Consider the following 8036-nt stretch of genomic DNA (forward strand, 5'->3'; position numbering starts at 1 on the left):
CTGTTGACTGTGTTGAAGCCACGGTCAGGTAGACCAAGAAAGATTTCACCCATTACTGCCAAAAGAATTGTTTGGGATGCAAAGAAAAACCCACAAACAACTTTGAGAGAAATACAGGCTGCTCTGGAAAAAAGTGGTGTTGTTTCAAGGAGCACAATAAGGAGGTACCTGAACACAAATGACCTGCATGGTTGAGTTGCCAGGAGAAAGCTGTTACTGCATCCATGCCACAAAAAGGCCCACTTTCATTATGCTAGACAAGCCTCACAGCTTCTGGAGCAGAGTAATTTAGAGTAATAAACTTAACTTTATAGTCGCAACCATAAATGCTATGTTTGGAGAGGAGTCAACAAGGCCTATGGTAAAAAGTACACCATCCCCACTGAAAAAGCATGGTGGTGGATCTCTTATGTTTTGGGGCTGTGTGAGCTCCAGTGGTACAGGGAAGTTAGTCAAAACTGATGGCAAGATGAATGCAGCACGTTATCAGAAAATACTGGCAGACAATTTGCATTCTACAGCACGAAAGCTGCACATGGGACGCTCTTGGATGTTCCAACATGACAATGATCCAAAGCACAAGGCCACGTTGACCCTCCAATGGCTACAGCAAAATAAGGTGAAGGTTCTGGAGTGGTCATCACAGTCTCCTGACTGCATTATCATTGAGCCACTTTGGGGAGATCTCAAACATGCAGTTTGTGCAAGACAACCAAAACATTTACAGGAACTGGAGGCATTTTGCCAAGAAGAATGGGGAGCTTTACCACCTGAGAGAATTACGTACCTCATGCACAGTTATTACAAAAGACTGCATGCTATCATTGATGCTAAATGGGGAAATACACAATATTAATAATGAAAGGTTTGCAAACTTTTGAACAGGGATTATATCTAATGTACATATTCATGGGGCCCTTGGACTTCCATAAGTTATGCAGACAGTACCTGTGTTAACAAATACTTGTTGTTAGAGGTTATATACGTATTTTTGTTTTGCTTTACTTTGACAAATAGGGTGGTGGTGGTGGTCTGCTTTCTCTATACATCAAAAGCAAATCAGATAATGTGACATTGAGCTGCAGTGACACCTGCTGACCATTAGGTGGAGACATTTTCTATTTTCTTTTTAAACGCATTCTGGAGCACTGTCAGGTTGAGTACGAACAATAAAATAAAAACAGTTACCTTATTTGTTTCCAATAACCATCCTGATAATAGAAATGTTTGGAATTGCTGAAACTACAAAAAAAGATGAATACAGAGTACAATTTAAAACAATTCTAGCACTCAGCACTTACAGTTAACATTTAAGCACATTTTGGGTTTCAGCTTCTTCCCCTTGAAATGGAAGACTCACTTGCAGCAAATGACCTGAAGAAATTCAGTGACATTAACTATTGCTATGATTGCTATCCATTTGCATAATACAATGTTAAACCACAAGAGGTCAGCAGAAAGCTAGATATCTCCAAAAACGAAGCATAGGTTTAATAGAGGAATTCTGTACTGTAGTCCTGAATACATATACATGAAATGACCAATAATATGTAGATCTTCCCCACAATATTGCCACAAAGTGGCAGTTTTGTATGGGATGCCTTTGTATGCTGTAGCATTAAAATTTCCCTTCACTGGAAATAAGATGCCCAAATCTGTTCCAGCATGACAATGCCCCTGTTCCCCAAGTGAGGTCCTTGAAGACATGGGTTGCCAAAGCTGAAGTAGAAGAACTCAAGTAGCCTGTACAGAGCCCTGACCTCTACAATTTGAACACCTTTGGGTTGAACTAGTATGCCAGCTACATACTAGGCATTATTGCCCAACATCAGTGCTTGGCTTCACTAATACTTATGTAACTGAATGGACAAACCCTTTCCTTGCAAAATTAAGTGGGAAGCCTTCCAAGAAGAGTGGAGGTTATTACAACAGAAAAGTGGGGGCTGAATTTGGAAAAGGATATTCAAAAAGCACATATGGGATTTACCATAAACCTTTACCCATGTAGTGTATGTCCTCTGACACAGATCATCCCCTGAATATAAGTCAACTTTTATTTGTTTTATATACACTTTATCCTTGACTTTGACGCAATTGGACAATTGATGGTAGTATAATCTCAAATTGTGTAATAACATTTTGGTCTTAAGGCCATAAATGACAACTGTGAGTACCTCACTTTAATGACGTGCCAAATATTTATTCTAAATTTATTTATTTATTTGTTCCACCACATACCCATAGTTCTAGTGTATTATTTGAGTATTAAAATTACATATTTTGTTGATGTTTCCTGGTAAACACATTAGCACCATGTGTGGCATGTGTAATGTAATCTGAGTTTTGCAATCTTTGCTATCAAGCTCATTCATATAGGCATTCATTTGCCTCTGTAACAATGTACATAATTTTCCTATTCTCAAGAATTGTATTCAGCTATTTAATGAATGAATATTGCAGTCCTCAGCACACAAGATTCTAAATCAACATTCTGGCATTTATTTTGAAGGCTGCAGTGCTGGCATAGCAGAGTGATGAAAGGCCAACAGTAGTGAGACAAATTTGCCTCTGAAATTCTTTATGCCTGACTCCTTGCTCGCTTCCCTGAAGCAAAGTATCCTCTGCCTGGGCTTGTGTGTGAGCTGTGTCACATTTCTGTTCAGCAGGTCTTTATACTTTTTCTACTACAGGCCCTCTCAACTCAAGGCACTGTTCAAATTGTCCTGATTCAGTGATTAAAAAAAACAAAAAACAAATACAATAATTAATCATTTTAATAGTTAGTGTAGTGGGTGGGCAGTGTATGGTTACTGAACTGTAATGAATTAAATTAATCATGTTTTGTATTTGTAGAGCCACCCTCTCTTCAATGTGTGTACAGGTTATCTGGAAGGTTATCAATTAGTGCTGCCTGGTTGTAAACATATGGAAACGACCCATTAGCCCATTTCCTCCATTGCAGCTCTCTGTCTGTTATTTCAGCATAACGGAGACCACAATCTTTGTATACAAGCCTCCACACATTGTTTTTTCTTCTTTAATTTATGTGCATTTGGGAATGTGGTAGAGATAGTATTGTGTGAGTACATAATCTATAATTGGTAGGGTTGTAAATAAAAATGGCATATGCATGTAATATCTAAATGATACTGAGCAAATGAGCACAAAAATATTTTTATGAGTTTTGATAAATATCATAAATATTATAAATAAAAGTTTTAGAAACACCCAATGGGTTTTTTTTTTTTGCCAACAGTGAGGATGATATCATGGAAGCCCCTACACCCCACCCAAGCCTGACCAAGTTCCTGTAAGATTCGTGCAAACACAAAGAACAACAACTACAATCATGTGAGATTTGCAAGGAGATATTGATAGCACACATTTTCTTACAGGAAAAAGTTCTAATTGCCCCTAATTTGATTGTTCCTAGTTTAGTCAGCATCCTCTTCCCTTTAATGTTCAGCTCATAATTGGCTGAAAATGGTTCTAAGGAGATAAGACAGATTTTACTAGTTGAAACACATGCTTATACACCCACAAACAAATAACAAAATTTTTGAATATGGAGGATAGCCTTAAAAAAAAAACAAATTCCCAAAATGAAACCTTTTATAGCATGTGTAGAGGAACATATCATTGGTACTGGCATGAGTCATTTCGCATTTGATGTCTGTGATTTTATTTGATCTCTCTTATATTTTCCAGAGTGTGAGGAAATGAGAAGTGGATGCGTTTTTATGGAAATAGTGTTGGGAGGGTGACAGGAAGCCAAAGTCTCGCTACAGCTGTGATGTGTGTGAGTTCAAACGTGTAAGTTATCATGTGCTCCCATAATAACCAGAGATCTGAACTATTCAAGGAACATCTGAATTAGCGAGGTTATTGTAGTACAAAATTGTAATTATAGTGTAATTATATTTATTTGATTGTACCATCATACCAAAAAAAAAAAAAAAAAGATGCTGAAATACGATGCAATAGAATTGCGCCTCTCTGAGTAAGATATGCATGGTATCAGGTCTGACATACATGATTTTAATGGTTGATCAGCAGATCATATATTTAATATACTATAAGGCAAATCGACTAATCCGCTTATTTACATTCAAAATTTGTTGTACAGATTTCAGTGAATGTGGATATTGTTTCAACATTTATTTAAAATGTCCTGGCAATACAATTAATTTTTTTTTACATTTCTGTCTACATCTACGCTTCCTCTTCAAGATGTAATCATAGACTGCTTGCTTTGTACATTTTACATGTGGAAGCAAGTCTAATAACTGGCAATGTCTCTTTCTCTGTAATTGCTACTCTAACTCACCCCTCCTAGCCAGCAGGGAATAACCCCTTGTGCGTGTATGCATGCATACTCCAGCAAAGTCACATACTGATGTATGACTAAGCAGCTTGTGACTGTTGTTGGAGCTAAAGGTGTCCTGTGGATATCCCCCTCATACTGTATTCTTTGTTCCTTTGTTTCTGCTGTTTATATTTTAGACATTCACCTCTAGTGTACTTTAGGGAGTTGAATGCTTCTATCATAAAGCTAGTATAGTATGCTTCCTTGCCTTGCACTAACCTTAGCATGGGAGCAAGTGGGGAGGGGCACAACCTTGATATATATATTTTTTTATAAATACATAATATCTACCTAATAGGAAGGGCTCTAGAAAGTGGCCCCAGGCGCATACCTGAAGTGCGTGGGTTGTATCGTCATTGGTGTAGAAGTGTTCTAAAAAATTCAAAATGGAACCATATTCATTCTTATTCTTATTACATAGAAGGACAGTTTCCTGTCCAATTTTCTATTTCAGTCAGAAGGAAGTTTATTGTCATGAGGGAATTGTCATGTGTATAGGGGGCTTTAAGCATCTAAATACAATGAAATTCTTATGCTACAGTTGTACACTCCTGCCCAGTGCAGTAATAAGGTGACATAGTGAGAGATATTGTACATATTCAATACTATAAATTATTAACATAATATTGAAGGTAATGAAGATCCAGTACAAGTTCATTCCGAGTCAGAGTCTGAGTTAGTTTTTAATATTATTATATATTCTTTATTAAGTACCAAGATCATGTAAGCATCATATGGTTATACATTCATTCTATGGTCATGCATTTAAATGATATATTTGGCCTTATCTCTTAGATGGCCACTGGCATAAGGATACTAGACCAGGAAACTAGCTCTTGTCAGTGAAATGCAACCCATTTGAAAGTCAGCCTTCATCCTCTCCAAAAAAACACCAAAAAAATTAAAATAAATTTACTGAACGCTATGAACGCCCCCAATGTGGCATGCTTGCCATTGAGGATGTCTACAGTATCAGCTTCTGTAGAGAATGCTTGGACTGATGACAGCAGCCACATTCCCCCTAGGCTAGCTAGAACTGCAGTCATTCCAGAGATGGGTTGTCAGCCTGCAATTGAACCCCAAACACTACTGAATGAAAGGTGTCCTTGCCTCAATAGATGCAGGGTCAGTCATTAGCCCTCTGGCAATGCTGGTGTTTCTATCAGAAGGAATCTGGTTTATGGCTGTTCCTCACTAGATAAATAATCACCACATATTGTATTTTTCCAGCACAGAATGTGTTTGCGTGTGTTTGTGTGGGGGAGGAGATGTTGGTTGGGCAGTTACGGGGTATATGGTGGGTATCTAATACAACAGAAAACTGGTCTAAAGTATATGCAACCAACTGCAGTTGATAGCTTAGACAAAATCAGGGTGACATTGCTATTAAGCAATGAGATAAGCTCTTCGTTTAGTTTCTGTTTCACAATTGTGGTCCAGCCCCTTGTATATATATTTTTGTGGTCATAACTGGTTTAACAAGCAAATTATTAATTGTTACAAGTTACATCCTATAAATGTAGGCTCCAAGGCAATCAAGTTTGTGTCAATGTTACTCATTTAGCTAATTTACTATAAGGAATATGGAAAAATTGCATTTGGAAATATTTCTTGCAAAATCATCTTTCTTGATTGTTCAATAATACATTACATTTAATGAGAATGCTTCATTCATTAGCTGATTTACATAACGGATTCCATAATGACAGAAATAATTGCACTTCTTAAGGGAATGAAAACTATTCATAACTGGTGGTTGAGGTTTCAGAAATATTGCTAAAAAGAAAATCAAGAGAAATCTCTTTCCCTAACTGTTTTATGATCTCTCTTTCATTTTCCTTTCTGAATTAATATAACTGAATTAAAGGAATCTTTTGCCTATTGATATTTGTACCTCGGAGTGGAACAGAATCATGTGCCTCATTCTCAGTTCTCATAAGTGAGCTTGACATTGTAAAAATCCTTGTCTTGAACTTTTCTGATCATCTCTGTTTGTCATCTTCATTATTATGCTCTTATTCTAGGCATCCTTTTGTCAAAAACAAGCACTCAAAGAGCCAAAGTAGTTCAAGATGTCCTGATGCATGTTTCTTAAAGAGTTATATAACTTACTGAAATGTTCAGTGTCAAACCTGAGGAGATAGAGATACTTAGATTCCAAGACCAACAAGGCTCTGCAAAAAAATCATTCCGTAAGATTCCTCTGAGATTTGGACAATATTGTATTTCCACATTATACACTTTGTGGGATTTCTCAAAAACAAACAGGTCAAACTGGTCAAACTGCATGTGCCTGTAGCTGCTAATAACTTTAACAGAAGTTGGTTGTGATTTCCCAAGATGTTATCATTAGCATTTGCGTCACAATTAAAATCGCACTGAGCAGTGACATACCCTTCACATGAACTTCACATATGAATAATAATGTGTTTTGTCACATGTTATTCCTTACATTTTTCACATGTGGAATTGTATTTACACATTATTCATAATTTTTCACAAATAATGTAATGATTCATTTTCACATGTATTTCATTTTAACATGATTCATTTTTATTAAAATGAATCACTTCACATATTTTTTATATGATTGCTACATGTTTTTAGGGGATAATGTGGTGAATAATAATCACGTGAAATGTGTGTGTATTTTTCATAAAGGCGAGCAATTTTTCTAGTTTGGTTTAAAAGGATTCTTTATGTGAAGCTTTAGCCTTTTCAGATTTGTTTCTAACAGCAATGCTTACTCACAGATAGTCGAATAGTCTGCCTTTGGGCATTCAAAGTTTCTTTTCTCTGTCAGTCGCCTCCACTAATGTCCTCACCTGTTGCTTACCAAAACAACAGTGAGCGCCAACAGGGCTTCAGATGTCAGTCAATGCCAAAATAAACAACAAAAACTCATCTGCCCTTAGAGAAAATTGACTAATGTAGACTATATGTATACAAATTTTAAAACATTAACTTCTAACCACATGTATTTCCTGTAAAACAGTGCCTGACTGAAAACTGAGAGACTCTGTCCCAACAGAAAACTTACTATTCCTCCCACTTATAAGTGAGGGGGAGATTCAGAAAGTATGGCATTACAGCTCAGTTGACCCTTGTAGGTGTGGCTGAATTCCAATTCTTTTTAGTTTTTTTTTTTTATTCCACAAAGAAACTATTATAGAGACTGTTAGTTAAGCGTTTCCTGGGAAAGGGACAAGACAAAGGACTGTTAATGTTCATCATATGGTTGTTTGTTCACACAGATGCTGCACATTTGATTGAGAATAAATTTAAAAAAATCTTAATACTGAAAGGCAGTTTTCTTTCTTAAAAAGCATAATAGAAGACAAATATCAAGTGTCTGAAATAGACAGGAACAGGCTTGCCAAGTGATTGCCGGTCTAACGGTGCTGTCTGCAGATCAGCAAGGGAATCCAGTCAAACGTAACTACAAGAGACAGTAAGGCAACAGAAAAGATGTTGTTCTCTCATATCAGTGAATCTTATCAGAGTTATACCTTCTCAGTATATCCTGTTTAGTATATCAGTGTATAGAAACTTAATTTTCTCATTTTCACTAAAAAGAAACTAAAGATGTCCTATCCACTGCTACATTTCAAAGTACCCCTCCCTACCTCCCTTCTGACTTGTCCTACACGTTACTTCTCCCTCCCCTTGG

This window comes from Hemibagrus wyckioides, linkage group LG03, assembly GCF_019097595.1.
Source record: "Hemibagrus wyckioides isolate EC202008001 linkage group LG03, SWU_Hwy_1.0, whole genome shotgun sequence".
Lineage (NCBI taxonomy): Eukaryota > Metazoa > Chordata > Actinopteri > Siluriformes > Bagridae > Hemibagrus > Hemibagrus wyckioides.